The 13,622-nt window shown below is 47.1% G+C and overlaps 1 pseudogene; it reads left to right on the top strand.

Annotated features, from left to right (window-relative positions):
- Nucleotides 1-223: 223 nt before the first annotated feature.
- LOC132216856 (bromodomain-containing protein 9-like) lies at nucleotides 224-2,416 on the top strand (annotated as a pseudogene).
- Nucleotides 2,417-13,622: the final 11,206 nt, after the last annotated feature.

Raw genomic sequence — 13,622 nt, 5'->3', positions numbered from 1 at the left:
AAGATGGTGAAGCCTGGTGGGGTGTGGGAGGGAGGGCGGGGCTCTGGGTCACCTCACATCCAAGTTCCCTGCCAGATGCATCACCACTCAGTGGTTAAGTGCCTGGGGACTGGAGGCAGAAGACTTGGGGTCAAGCCCCAGCACTGTCTGCATAACGACCGAATGGTGAGTTAGTCTCTGCACCTCTCTTTGCTCATCTGTAAAATGGGAATAATTATGCTCACCCCTCACCCCATCCCCAAGGATGCTGTGAAATTTCAGTCAATTAATATATGTAGGCGGACCCACGACCTCCAGGGGTGAGGCGGGCACAGAGCCAGGGCCACCGGGCAGCGTCCATGCTCTAGCCCCCACTTGCTGCTACCCTTGGCCCTGCACCCCTGCTCTGCCACCACCATGGGCAAGAAGCACAAGACCGAGTGGTGCTCCTCCTACGAGGAGTATGCAGACAAACCTTTGGAGAAGCCCCTGAAGCCGGTTCTCAAGGTTGGAGGAAGTGAAGTGACTGAACTCTCTGGATCTGGCCACAATTCCAGGTACTACAATGACAGGTCAGACCATAAGCGAGAGAGGCACAAAGAAAAGAAGAAGAAGAAAAAGTCAGAGAAGGAGAAATATCTGGACAATGAAGAAAGAAGGAGACAAAAGGAAGAGAAGAAATGGAAACGGGAAAAGGAACACTGCGACACAGAGAGAGAGGCTGATGACTTTGATCCTGGGAAGAAGGTAGAGGTGGAGCCACCTCCCGATCGGCCAGTCCAAGCGTGCAGGACACAGCCAGCTGAAAATGAGAGCATGCCTATTCAGCAACTACTAACTAGACCATTTCCTCTGCCAGCTCCAGAGAAAAGGTCCTCATGGTTTTTTTTGGCTTTTCCCGTCACGGATACAATTGCTCCTGGATACTCAGTGATAATAAAACATTCGATGGATTTTGGCACAATGAAAGACAAAATCATGGCTAATCAGTCACAGAATTTAAGGCAGATTTCAAACTGATGTGTGATAATGCAATGACATACAACAGACCAGACACTGTGTACTACAAGTTATCTAAGAAGATCCTTCACGCAGGCTTTAAGATGATGAGCAAACAGGCAGCTCTCCTGGGCAGCGAAGAGACAGCTGTTGAGGAACCAGTTCCCGAAGTTGTACCTGTACAAGTAAAAACTGCTAAGAAATCCAAAAAACCGAGTAGAGAAGACATCAGCTGCATGTTTGAGCCAGAAGGAAATGACTGTAGCTTGACTGACAGCACAGCAGAGGAACATGTGCTGGCCTTGGTGGAGCACACAGAAGAGGAGGATCGGGACAGGATCAAACGACTCCCTCCAGGTGGCAAGATGGGCTACCTGAAGAAGAGCGGAAATGGGAGCCTGCTCTACAGCGTGGTCAACACGGCTGAGCCAGATGCCAACGAGGAGGAGACCCACCCGGTGGACCTGAGCTCCCTCTCCAGCAAGCTGCTCCCCGGCTTCAGCGTCACCACTCTGGGCTCCAAAGATGAGAGAAGGAGCAAAGTCACATTTCTCTCAAGTGCCAATACTGCACTTTCAATGCATAATAATTCTGTATTTGGAGACTTGAAATAAGACGAAACGGAGCTTCTGTATTCTGCCTATGGAGATGAGACGAGTGTGCAGTGTGCACTGAACCTGCAGGAATTTGTGAAGAATGCTGGGAGCTATAGCAAGAGAATGATGGACGACCTTCTGGACCAGATCACAGGCAGAGACCACTACCGGATGCTCTTCCAGCTGAGGCACAGGAGAAATGTTGTGATGAAGCCACCAGATGAAGTAAAGACTGGGAACTCCCTAGGACAGTGATGGCGAACCTGTGACACGCGTGTCAGAGGTGACACGCGAACTCATTTTTTTTGGTTGATTTTTCTTGGTTAAATGGCATTTAAGTATATAAAATAAATATCAAAAATATAAGTCTTTGTTTTGTTATGGTTGCAAATATCAAAAAATTTCTATATGTGACACGGCACCAGAATTAAGTTAGGGTTTTTCAAAATGCTAACACGCTGAGCTCAAAAGGTTCGCCATCACTGCCCTAGGAGATGGTGGCTCTGTGCTGGATTTTATGTCAATGAAGTCGTACTCTGACGTCTCTTTGGCCATCTCCATGCTCAGCTCTCTGGGGAAAGAGAAGAAGGAGCTGGACCATGATGACAGCCATCTGAACTTGGACGAGATGACAAAGCTCCTACAGGATCGGAATGAGGCGCAAGCAGAGCATAGGGGCTCCCGGCCGTCGTCCCACCTCAGGTCCCTGTCTAACACCTCCGACGGATCAGCACCACCCGGGAAGCCCTTCTCGCCTCAGTGTTGGTGAGCAGCCAGATATGACCCATGACCCATACGAATTTCTTCAGTCTCCAGAACCTGCAGCCTCTACAAAGAGCTAGCCTTGTAGATAGTCATTAATTGGTTTTTTGTTTTGTTTTTATTTTGTTTTGTTTTTACTTGCATGTATAGAGTTTTGTTGTGAGACAAAGACTATATGTTCCCTTGGGCCTGCAGGAAGAGGCACAGGGAGGGGGTGAATTGTCTCTGATCATGTCGGCCGCATGTGGACCCAGTGTTTCTGTAGATAGTCCTGTGAACCTGAATAGCAGAAATCCTAAATAAAGGGTGCATAAAGAATATATATATTGTGGGACATAATATATGCTCAATAAACATTTCTTCCCCGCCCCCATACCAGTTTGTGCACAGAAAGGTTTGCTACAAATCCTCTTTTGCCCATTTACACATTACAATGCACTATGCTGCCCTGGACAACTGCATAAAATTAAATTCATGAAAGAAACCAGACATAAAAGGTCACATATTGTAATTCTATTTTTATGAAATATGCAGACTAGGCAAATCCAGGGATGCAGAAAGTACGTAGGGTGATGTCAGGGGGGCGCGGAGGAGAGAATAGGGAGTGACTGCCTAATGGATGAAAGATTACCTTTTGGGAGGATGAAAAAGCTCTGGGATTAGATAGCGGTGTGGTTGTAGAGAGTGGTGATGAGTCTACATATTTGGAGACCTAAAGCTGTAATGTGCCATGAAATTATCTGTGGTTTCCATTGGTTACAAAGTTGATTACCACTACTGATATCACCATCACCGTGACCTGCCTTCATAATTGAAGGAAAGGCTAACTTTCCGATAGAGATTAGTAAAAAAGATGCAATATTTTTTTCCATCCAAGTTCACAGACCACTGAAACGCTAAGGTTGCCTGGGCCACAATTAAAGTATTCCTGGTACAGAGGCTTCAGACCTATGCCCTGGAGTCCTCTACGCCTGGATGGAAAGCTGACACTGCCACGTGTAAGTTATGGCAAGTGGCTGTCCTCCCTGGGCCTCAGTGTCTTCATCTAGACCAGCGGTTCTCAACCTGTGGGTCGTGACCCCTTTGGGGGTCGAACAACCCTTTCACAGGGGCCGCCTAAGACCATCAGAAAACACATATATAATTACATATTGTTTTTGTGATTAATCACTATGCTTTAATTATGTTCAATTTGTAACAATGAAAATACATCCTGCATATCATTTACATTATGATTCATAACGGCAGCAAAATTACAGTTATGAAGTAGCAACGAAAATAATTTTATGGTTGGGGGTCACCACAACATGAGGAACTGTATTAAAGGGTCATGGCATTAGGAAGGTTGAGAACCACTGATCTAGACCAAGACAAGGAGGAGGTTTAGAGAAGGCTTCCTGGAAAGGTTTGAGCTCAGGATGAGTAGAAGTGAGTCAGTTTAGGAAGATGAGAGAAGTGCAGAAAGGTAAAAGATCCAGGGATGAGGGAGTTTGGTGCTCTGGAGTAACTGGGAAAGGTTCCATGTTTTTGGAGCCTATAGAGTGGGAGGAGGTAGTGAGAGGCAAGGCTGGAGTGATGAGGAGGGACAAGACAATGTGAGATCCTTTGATTCATATTAAAAACTTGAACTGTGTCTTGAGGGCACTGGGGAGCCATGACATGATTTTGAGCAGGGGAGTGATATGGTCAGATCTGTGCTGGGAAGAGATTGCTCTAGCTGTGGTTTCCGCACAGGCACACCCTTTCACCCCACCTTCCTCATTCACCACTCTGTTTCCAGCATCTTCTGCTCTGTGGTCTTTGGCCATCGTTTTGACTACCAGGATGAGGATTTCAAGACCTCCTCCTCCTCCTCCTCCTCCTCCTCCTCCTCCTCCTCCTCCTCCTCCTCCTCCTCCTTCTTCTTATTCTCCTTCTTCTCCCGCTTTTTGCCATTGTACTTTTTATTCTTTTTTAAATTAGCAATATATTTGTTTATTTATTTATTTATTGGCTAAAGTTTTACATATGTCTCCTTTTTCCCCCCAAATACTGCCCCCAGCCATTCCCACACCGGTGAGCCCCCACCGCCCTAGTGTCTGTGTCCTTTGGTTATGCCAGTATGCATGTATACAAGTCCTTTGGTCGCTCTCTAATCCCCCCGCATCCTGCCATTTGTCTCTGGATCTATTCTTGTTCATCAAATTATGCTGATCATTATATCCCACATATGAGTGAGATCATGTAATATTTATCTTTCTCTGACTGGCTTATTTCGCTTAGCATAATGCTCTTCAGTTCCATCCATGCTGTTGCTAATGGTAAAATTTCCTTCTTTTTTATAGTGGCATATTATTCCATTGTGTAGATGTACCACAGTTTTTTAATCCACTCATCTGCTGATGGGCACTTAGGCTGTTTCCAAATCTTAGCTATGGTAAATTGTGCTGCTATGAACATAGGGGTGCATATATCCTTTCTGATTGGTGTTTCTGGTTTCTTGGGATATAGTCCCAGAAGTGGGATTACTGGGTCAAATGGGAGTTCCATTTTTAACTTTTTGGGGAAACTCCATACTGTCTTCCATAGTGGCTGCACTAGTCTGCATTCCCACCAGCAGTGCACGAGGGTTCCTTTTTCTCCACATCCTCGCCAGCACTTGTCATTTGTTCATTTGTTGATGATAGCCATTCTGACAGGTGTGAGATGGTATCTCATTGTTGTTTTGATTTGCATCTCTTGGATGATTAGTGACTTTGAGCATGTTTTCATATATCTCTCAGCCTTCTGTATGTCCTCTTTCAAAAAGTGTCTATTTAGGTCCTTTGCCCATTTTTTGATTGGATCGTATATCTTCCTTTTGTTAAGTTGTATCAGTTCTCTGTAAATTTTGGAGATTAAACCCTTATCTGAAATAGCATTGGCCAATATGTTCTCCCATGCAGTGGGCTTTCTTTTTGTTCAAGACCTTCTTAAGGCTGCTGACTGAAAACCTGAAGTAAGTGAACACATTTTGGGTGCAGGTATTTAAGAGAGAGAGAGAGAGAGAGAGAGAGAGAGAGAGAGAGAGAGAGAGAGAGAGACCCATAGCCCTTTCTCTGAGGCCCTATCATCCATTCAAATTTCCACCAGAACCCTTATGTTGTGTCCAGCTCTTTACTTGGTATTGAAGACATAGCAGAGGCAAAACATTCTCAACCCTGTCCTCATGGGGCTCACAGTCCAGTGGAATAAACAGACCTGTCAGCAGACAATGATGACACAGAGTGGTCAGGGCTGTGACAGACATACCTGTCATTCAGTCAATATTCACTGAACTAGTACTCCATGCCACCCTGTGCTGGGTGATGCTGAGGACACAGTAGTGACCAGGACAGCACTGGGACCTGCCCTCATGGAGCTCTCAATCCATTGCGGGAGGTGGAACAGTCACAAGAAAGTCACAGCTCAGAATGGACAGTGCTGGGGTGGGGAAAGCACAGGTAGAGAGGTCAGGGCTGAGGCTCAGACAGCTCAGCAGCAGAGGCAGGGAGGTCGAGGAAGTCAGTGAAGGCTTTCTGGAGGAGACTATTTAAGGCTGAGAAAACAATAGATGCTGAGACACTCTCTCCAAAGGCCTCTTTCTCTCCCAAGATATATGGTCTTTTCCCTACTCTGCTGACACCATTCTGGTCAACACAACTGACTCTTTGAGGTCCTCAAGAAGCAGACATCATGGGTTGACTTCTCCCTCTACCCAGTACTGCTTCCCTTCCTTCTCTTGCCCAAACCACAGGTCCTCTCTAATACAGGTCTTGTGTGCTAACGTCCATTTCACAGTCACCTCCCACGGACTCAGGCTGCAACAAGTGCCTTCCTCATTCGCATGTAGCAGATGAGAGTGGGAGCAAGATCAGTTCTGAGCACCCTTGGATGGGATTCTAGAGACTTCAGTCCCAAATCCTTTTCGGTATGCTGTGTGACCAAGTATAATTTGCTCCATATCTTTGGGTCTCAGGTTTTCTATCAGAAATTTTGCCGGGGCCGGTTTGGCTCAGTGGATGGAGCGTCGGCCTGCGGACTGAGGGGTCCCAGGTTCGATCCCGGTCAGGGGCGTGTGCCTGGGTTGCGGGCATATCCCCGGTGGGATATGTGCAGGAGGCAGCTGATCGATGTTTCTCTCTCATCGATGTTTCTAACTCTCTATCTCTCTCCCTTCCTCTCTGTAAAAAATCAATAAAATATATTTTAAAAAAAAAAAAAAGAAAGAAAGAAATTTTGACGTTGCCGAACCGGTTTGGCTCAGTGGATAGAGGGTCGGCCTGCAGACTCAAGGGTCCCAGGTTCGATTCCGGTCGGGGGCATGTACCTTGGTTGCGGGCACATCCTCACTGGGAGGCGTGCAGGAGGCAGCTGATCGATGTTTCTCTCTCATCGATGTTTCTAACTCTCTATCCCTCTCCCTTCTTCTCTGTAAAAAATCAATAAAATATATTTTAAAAAAAAAAGAAAGAAATTTTGATGTACTGATCAGGGGAGCTTTTGGTCTAGATCTAGAACTATAAATAGGCTTCATCTCGTATGTCTACTTTGTTCATTTGATAATGGGGGCCTGAGGAGGATTCTGAGACTTAGTGCCAAAGAGTGCTGGGGTTGACTGGTGATGCCTGCCATAGGCAAAGACTAAGGAAGTGGAAGTGGAATAAGGAGTGGCATGTATCTGCCATACCTGGTCTGGATAGATGGTCTCTCTTGGTTCTTCTCTACTTCTGACATTCTGTGTTTTTGTATGTAGGAGCAAGGGGAACCCCACACACAATTCAGCCAAGATAATTTTCTCAATTCTGCTCTTGACATCTTTTCTGGGGGGATAGAGACAACCAGCATCACCCTCAGATATGGGGTTCTGAGTGAGGAGGAGGAGGGATCAGGTAAGTCAGGTGAGAGGATGGTGGCTTGGATAGGGCAGTGGCATGGAGCCGTTTAGAAGGCACATTTATTAAGACAGGATGATTTGTTGGATGTGGGGGTGAGGAAGAGGAAGGAGTCCAGGTTCTTGGAAGTGAAAAGTGGGGCCTTCACAGAGCTAGGGACTTAGGAGGAGAGGTAGATTTGGAAGGCAGATAATGAGCTCAGGGTTGGACACATTGCTTTGAGATGCAGCATTTGAGGTTGGGGCAGGGTGGGCGGACCTCCAGCAGGGGGTTGAGTGTGAGCATCTGGAGTTTGAGAGAGAAGTCTCGGCCTGTGAAAGGATGGAGTTATGTGAGTGTAGAGCTGTGCTCATCAAGAGAAGACAACCTCAGTGGTTAAGACCACAGACTCTGGTTTCTAACTGCTGGGGTTCAACTCCACTTAATAGCCGTGTAACTTTGAGCAAGCTTAACATCTCTGAGTCAGTTTTCTCATTTGTCAACTGTGTGTAATAAAATTCGGTGCCGTATAGGGTTGTTGTGAGGATTAAAGTTAATGTGCTGCAAGTGCTTAGGACAGGACCTGGCATCTAGTAAGCACCAGGTCAGTGTTAGCCATTGTTGTTGTGATCAACATGGGGGGTTGTATCATCAGAATGAGGGGCCTTTACAAACCACGTTGTTAAGGTGAGGGCACCTGCTCATCTAAAGTAGCTGCAGTTCTGAGCTTAGGCTAGCAAGTTGGGGGAGCGCACAAAGGGAGTGCCCAGCTCTCATCCCTCATCGTGTTTATGCGACTGTGTGTGTTACTCGGATATTTTTGATCTACAGATGGGCCTGTATGAGGAGACTAGGGGAAGAAGCCCTGGAGAAGAGACCCTATGTTTGGGGTGGATGGAGGGGATTCTCAGAGGGGCAGACTCAGCTTGCTCACTTGCCCATTTCCCTCACCCCGCCTGAACCCTGGGTATCTAGTGAGGTTCTTTATTCCCACATCTGCCTCTGAGGTTCAGGTGCACCAGTATTTTGTGTGTCCCCAACCTCCAGATCTGAAAAGGATGGTTCTCGCTCCTCGGCAGTGTTGTAGCTGCTGCATCCAGGAGCTGTTCCCGGTGCAGCCGAAGGGGCTTGCCTGAGGGTTCCTCTGGGGGGGGGCATCTGTGCTTCTCTGCATTTCAAGTTGTTCCTGGTCCCGCTGCCAGGCCACGACGAAGAGCCCTGCTGGGGGCCAGCCCCAGGCTGCTGCCAAGGCCTTCTTACCTGATCTTGGTCCTGGCCACCAACCTCAGCCCTTCTGAGGCCTTTCTGGATGCCAGTCAGAGATATCTAACCTGTTTCCGGTACCAGTCAGGTTTCCTCTGAGTAGCTTTCTAGTTGATCTTCTGGGTGTATGCAGTAGTTCTGATTGTTCTGGGCTTATCTTAGGATGAGTCTCTAGAGTAATTCTGGTGAAGCTGAGGGGTGATTCTGATTGTCTGTCTAGGTGGGTTGGGGGACAGTCTGATCCTGGACTGGTGTGGTTCCAGGTGCTGTTGAATCCTGCCCTGATGCCAATCTGTGTGCTCTAGGGTCTTTCCAAATGCCCGTTTCATCTGTTCTCGGACCGCCTTTGGCCATTTGGAGCACATACCTTTTTCCAGGTGTGGCTCCTGCTCAGTTTAGGTCCCATCTGTGGACACCAGCCCCAGTCTCCTGGTGTGGCCGTGGCAGTATTGCCAGCTGGCTTGGGGGTGCGGGGGTGGGGATCGGATCCTCCCTGTTCTTGCCTGGGACTCTGCTCCTCTGCCCCAGGGTCCCTGAGCAGCGGTAGAGCCAACAGCCTCACATCTGGCACTGTGAGGCCCCGCTGGCGTCCCCAGACAAATCGGCCTTTGAGTTTTGGACTCGGAAGCTGGTTTGTCTGGCCAGACCCGCCTGACGGCCTGTGTGCTAAGAGCAGTGGCCAAAGGGAACTTTGTGGAGAAACTCAATGGTCTGGGGAAGGGGAGCCGTCCTGAGTGAGTCCCAGGACTATTGGTTCTTGGGGGCTGGGGGTGATGGAGGCAGGAGAGGGTGAGGCCCACAGGGTCAGCGCGGATGGTACTGGGCTGGTGGGGAAAAAAAAAAAGATATGGGGTCCTGATCATTCTGAAGTACCCACAGGTCAGGACTAGCCCTTTCTCTTCTCAGCCTGATGTCGTAAAGCTGCATACAAGGACCAAGAACTCATAGCACATTGCTGGGGGGAGATATTGGAAGGGTGACTGCTGGTAATACAAATCTGGGCTTAAAGTTCGAGAAGTTGAGGTTAGGATAGGTGCCCCAGGCAATAAGCCTTCTCATGGTCAGAACTTTCTCCCACCCCCAACCCCACCTCCACTTTTCTCATATAGCAAGAGTTTGACCAAGTGGTAGGGTCAGAGAAATGGCACTGCCTGGGGGACAGGGCCCATATGCCATTCACGAATGCTGTCCTCCATGAGATTTGCAGATATCATACCTCTGGGCATGTGCCATGCTGTCACCCAAGACACCCAGTTCTGGGGATACGACATTCCAAAGGTACAGGCTGAGTATGGGTACGCTAGGTTCAGCTGGTTTTCAGGTCTCATAAATAGAGCTGCAGGACTGAGCCTCTCCGTATTAGGTATGTAAGTCCTTCCAGAGCCTGACTCCCTCAACCCAAGCAGGGCTGAGACTGCCTGATGGAGCACCAAAGTGCAATAGTTGAGAACTATGGCTCTGCAGTCACTTAGAATCCCTGCACCCCACTTCCCAGATGTGTAACTCTGGGTAAGTGACTTAACCTCTCTGAGCCTCAGTCTCTTCTTCTATACAATGGACATAATACTACCTACACCATGTGGGGTACAGTTCAATGGCATTAAGTATATTCACATTTTGTGCAACCATCACCAGCATCCATCTCTAAAACCCTTCATCTGGCAAATCTGAAACTCTGTTCCCATTAGACACTCCCCCTCCCCCTTCCTCCGAGCCCCTGGCAACCATCATTCTACTTTCTGTCCCTATGAATTTGACTACTCTATGTACCTCATAGAATTAGAATTATACAATATTTGTCCTCTTATGACTGGCTTATTTTATTTAGCATGTCTTCAGGGTTCACCAGTGTTGTAGCACACATCAGAATTCCCTTCCTTTCAAGACTGAATAATATTCCATTGTATAGATATACCACATTTCATGTATTCATTCATCTGTTGATGGCCACTTGAGTTGCTTTCACCTTTTAGCTGTTGTGAACATGGGTGTAGAAGTATCTCTTCAAGTCCCTGCTTTCACTCTTTTTGGGGTGTGCCCAGACCAGGATCTGTTTTTGAGAAGTTCTCTCAGACACCCTATCCAGGCCTGAGTTGCAACAGAAAAATCAGGCTCCAACAACCTGTGAAATCTCCCCAAATCTGAAGGCAAGTGTGCCCACATACAAGGCCTTCTGTGATGTGGAGTGGTGACTTTTTCTTCTCCTTGCAATAGCAAAGGTGAGTAGTGCCAGGGAGGAGAGAGGCTTGACAAGGGAGTGCCCTTACCTTGGTTCTCAGCAGCCTGAAAATTCCTGAATGCCCTTATCATTGGTTAGGTGTTTGCTTATTTGCTTGAATTGACAGAGGTGGAGAGGTTAAGAAATCTATGGCTTGCAAAGCAGTCAAAAGCTAATCTAAAATAAGTGAACATTCTCACAAAGGCTGAAATCTGTTTTTGTGGTCAGAAGTGATGTAACGAAAGCCAGGGCAGCCACTAGCCTTCCCAGTGTACCTTTGTGAGAATAAAAAAAGTTGTTGAGGCAAGTGGTCTATTGATTACATGGTGTGAAGAGAAAGGGCCCTTCTTGGATTTCAGTCCTGCTTATGCAAGGCATAACCTTTGTGACCTCATGTGGTAGCCCTGGCAATAATAATAACCATGTGTTTGTTACCAACAGGGAGAGATCCTCACCCCCACCTGTTGCTTGTGGGAGTGGGCTTCTTTGACTATCCCAAGAAAAGGAATTTTCTGAGACTCTCACAGGGGGATGAAGTATTATAGAAAGCTTTATTTCTGTGGAATTACACCCCTGAGTTTCCCTGGTCCTTTATCTCTTTGTTAAACCAAGGAGAAGTGTAGCTATGCTTCAATGGGGCTAAAATAAAAGCCAGGGTCCAGAGTGTCTTTTCCATGTTAGCGCATATTCCAATCCAGCATCGGCCCAGCTTCCTTTGTGTTCCCAGTTGCAACCCATCAGTCCACTGCATGTGGGTCCACAAGGCCACATGACTATGGAGGAAATACAGGCAAATGCAAGGAAGCAGGAACAAAAGAGCCCACAAGCCAAGAATGCCAAGAGAGCTCTTTTATAGATAGATGATAGATAGATAGATAGATAGATAGATAGATAGATAGATAGATAGATAGATAGATAGTTAGATATCTTTCGGAGAGGAAGGGGAGGGAGAGAGAGATAGAAACATCAATGGTGAGAGAATCATATATTGGCTGAGTCCTGTACTCCCCCTACTGGGGATCGAGCCCACAACCTGGACATGTGTCCTGACCAGGAATTGAACCTGTGACCTCCTGGTTCATGGGTTGTTGCTCAACCACTGAGCCACACCAGCCAGGCCAAGAGAGCTCTTTTATTTGGGTTATGTATCCCCAGATTTTTTCTTGTTATTCCTCACCCGAGGATATTTTTCTATTGATTTTTAGAGAGAAGGGAAAGGAGAGGGGAGAGGCAGAGAGAGAGAAATACATCTATTTGTTGCCTCTCATAGGAGCCCCAACCAGGGCTGATCCCCAAATTGTCATAGGTTTACATTGGCTACACCTCTTCTAGCCAATTATTTCTGTTCTCAGGTTTGATGGACAAGCAAGCACTTTCCCTAAATCACACCAACTTCACTACACATGTGTCTGTCTCCCTTTGTTGGAGCCCTTCCCCAGTGACCTTCAGGGAATGGGCAGGTAGTTCCTTGAGGAGTGTGAATTGCAGAATCCTGGTGAAACTGCCCAAATGATATATGCCTATAATGTCTGGCCTCCCTTGCTTCTTTCCCATTAATAACTAGCTAATTACAATGTTATCATATTGAGTACTTATGTGCTAAGTGATTGTCGCCATTTCATTGACTCCTCTGAATAGATACTATTATTATGCCCATTTTGCAGATGGTGATAGTGAGGTTCATAGAGAAGTCACTTGCCCAGTCACCCAGGTGCAAAGTGATAGAGCTGGGATTAGAGCCCAGATCTTCTGACCCCACCCCATTGTTCCCCAGGGCCAACTAGAACAGGGGTCTTTGAGCCAACATACCAGAATCACACCTCTGGGTGCTCCCCTGGGTGGGTATTCCATCTGACCTTGAGGCATATTTGAAACGTGGTGCGTTCCGGGGTCTTTGAAAGCCCTTCAAACATGGTTACTCTGAGAAGATGCTGAAAGTGCCACAGTTGGTCCCCTCCTTGGACCAAGGGTCAGCTTCATTTCTTAAAGGGAGCTGTCCACACTCTCTAAGATGACCACTTAGTGTATACCTACCCTCATAGATGGACAAGAGTATGTGGCATCTTGCCTTATGGGGGAGTAAAGTTATATATTCAAGGAAAAAAATCAGGAAAGATTTAGCTGAAATCACACAGTTTTACTTAAGACTCAGACACTGGCTCAGAGGTCATCTGTGATCTCTTCCTCCTCACTGTCTCCCACAAGGTGTCTTCTCATCTCTGATCTGTCCCTCTCACCTCCTCCTTACATCTAATCTCTGTATCTCCCTGATCCCTCTGATCTCAGGCACCCTCGCCTCTGAGGCAGATTCAGGTCATTTTCTCCAAACCAGTGCTACCACCCAGTCCCTGCAGGAGTAGGGTGCCAGGGCTGGGTTCACACCCACACTCTTGCCTTGTTGACATGAGGTGAACAGGGGAAAGGGCTCAGTACTTTCGCCACTCTTGCGTAACTCTCAGTCCTTGAGTAAAGTCAGTTATGCAAAGTATGAACCCTTGAACCCCATTTTGTAACATCAGCTGAAAGGTTCCCTCTCTGCTGCCCCCGTATGGAGGGGTGAGTTATAGCAGGGATCATCCTTGACCCAGATTGGCTGGGGACAGTTGGGTTAATGCCTTTTGTCCTGGTTATTAGTAGCACCTCTTGCACTCTCAAAACAATCCTGGTGAGGACAATAAATGATAATGGTCTCTAGTTCAAATGCACTTTGATTTATGGCCCAGTATTTGGGAAAAAATGGATTTAGGGGCTTTAAAGAGTAAATAGTTAGCATCATAAATAGATTAAACTCCCCATTCCTCCTCTCCTAGCCCCTGGAAACCACCATTCTACTTTCCATTTGACTACTCTAGGAACCTCATATAAGAAGAATCATGCACTCCTAACCGATTTGGCTCAGTGGATAGAGCTTTGGCCTGCAGACTAAAAGGTCCC

The sequence above is a fragment of the Myotis daubentonii genome, chromosome 15, assembly GCF_963259705.1.
Source record: "Myotis daubentonii chromosome 15, mMyoDau2.1, whole genome shotgun sequence".
NCBI classification, from domain to species: Eukaryota; Metazoa; Chordata; class Mammalia; order Chiroptera; family Vespertilionidae; genus Myotis; species Myotis daubentonii.
This window is presented reverse-complemented; position numbering and strand designations above follow the sequence as displayed.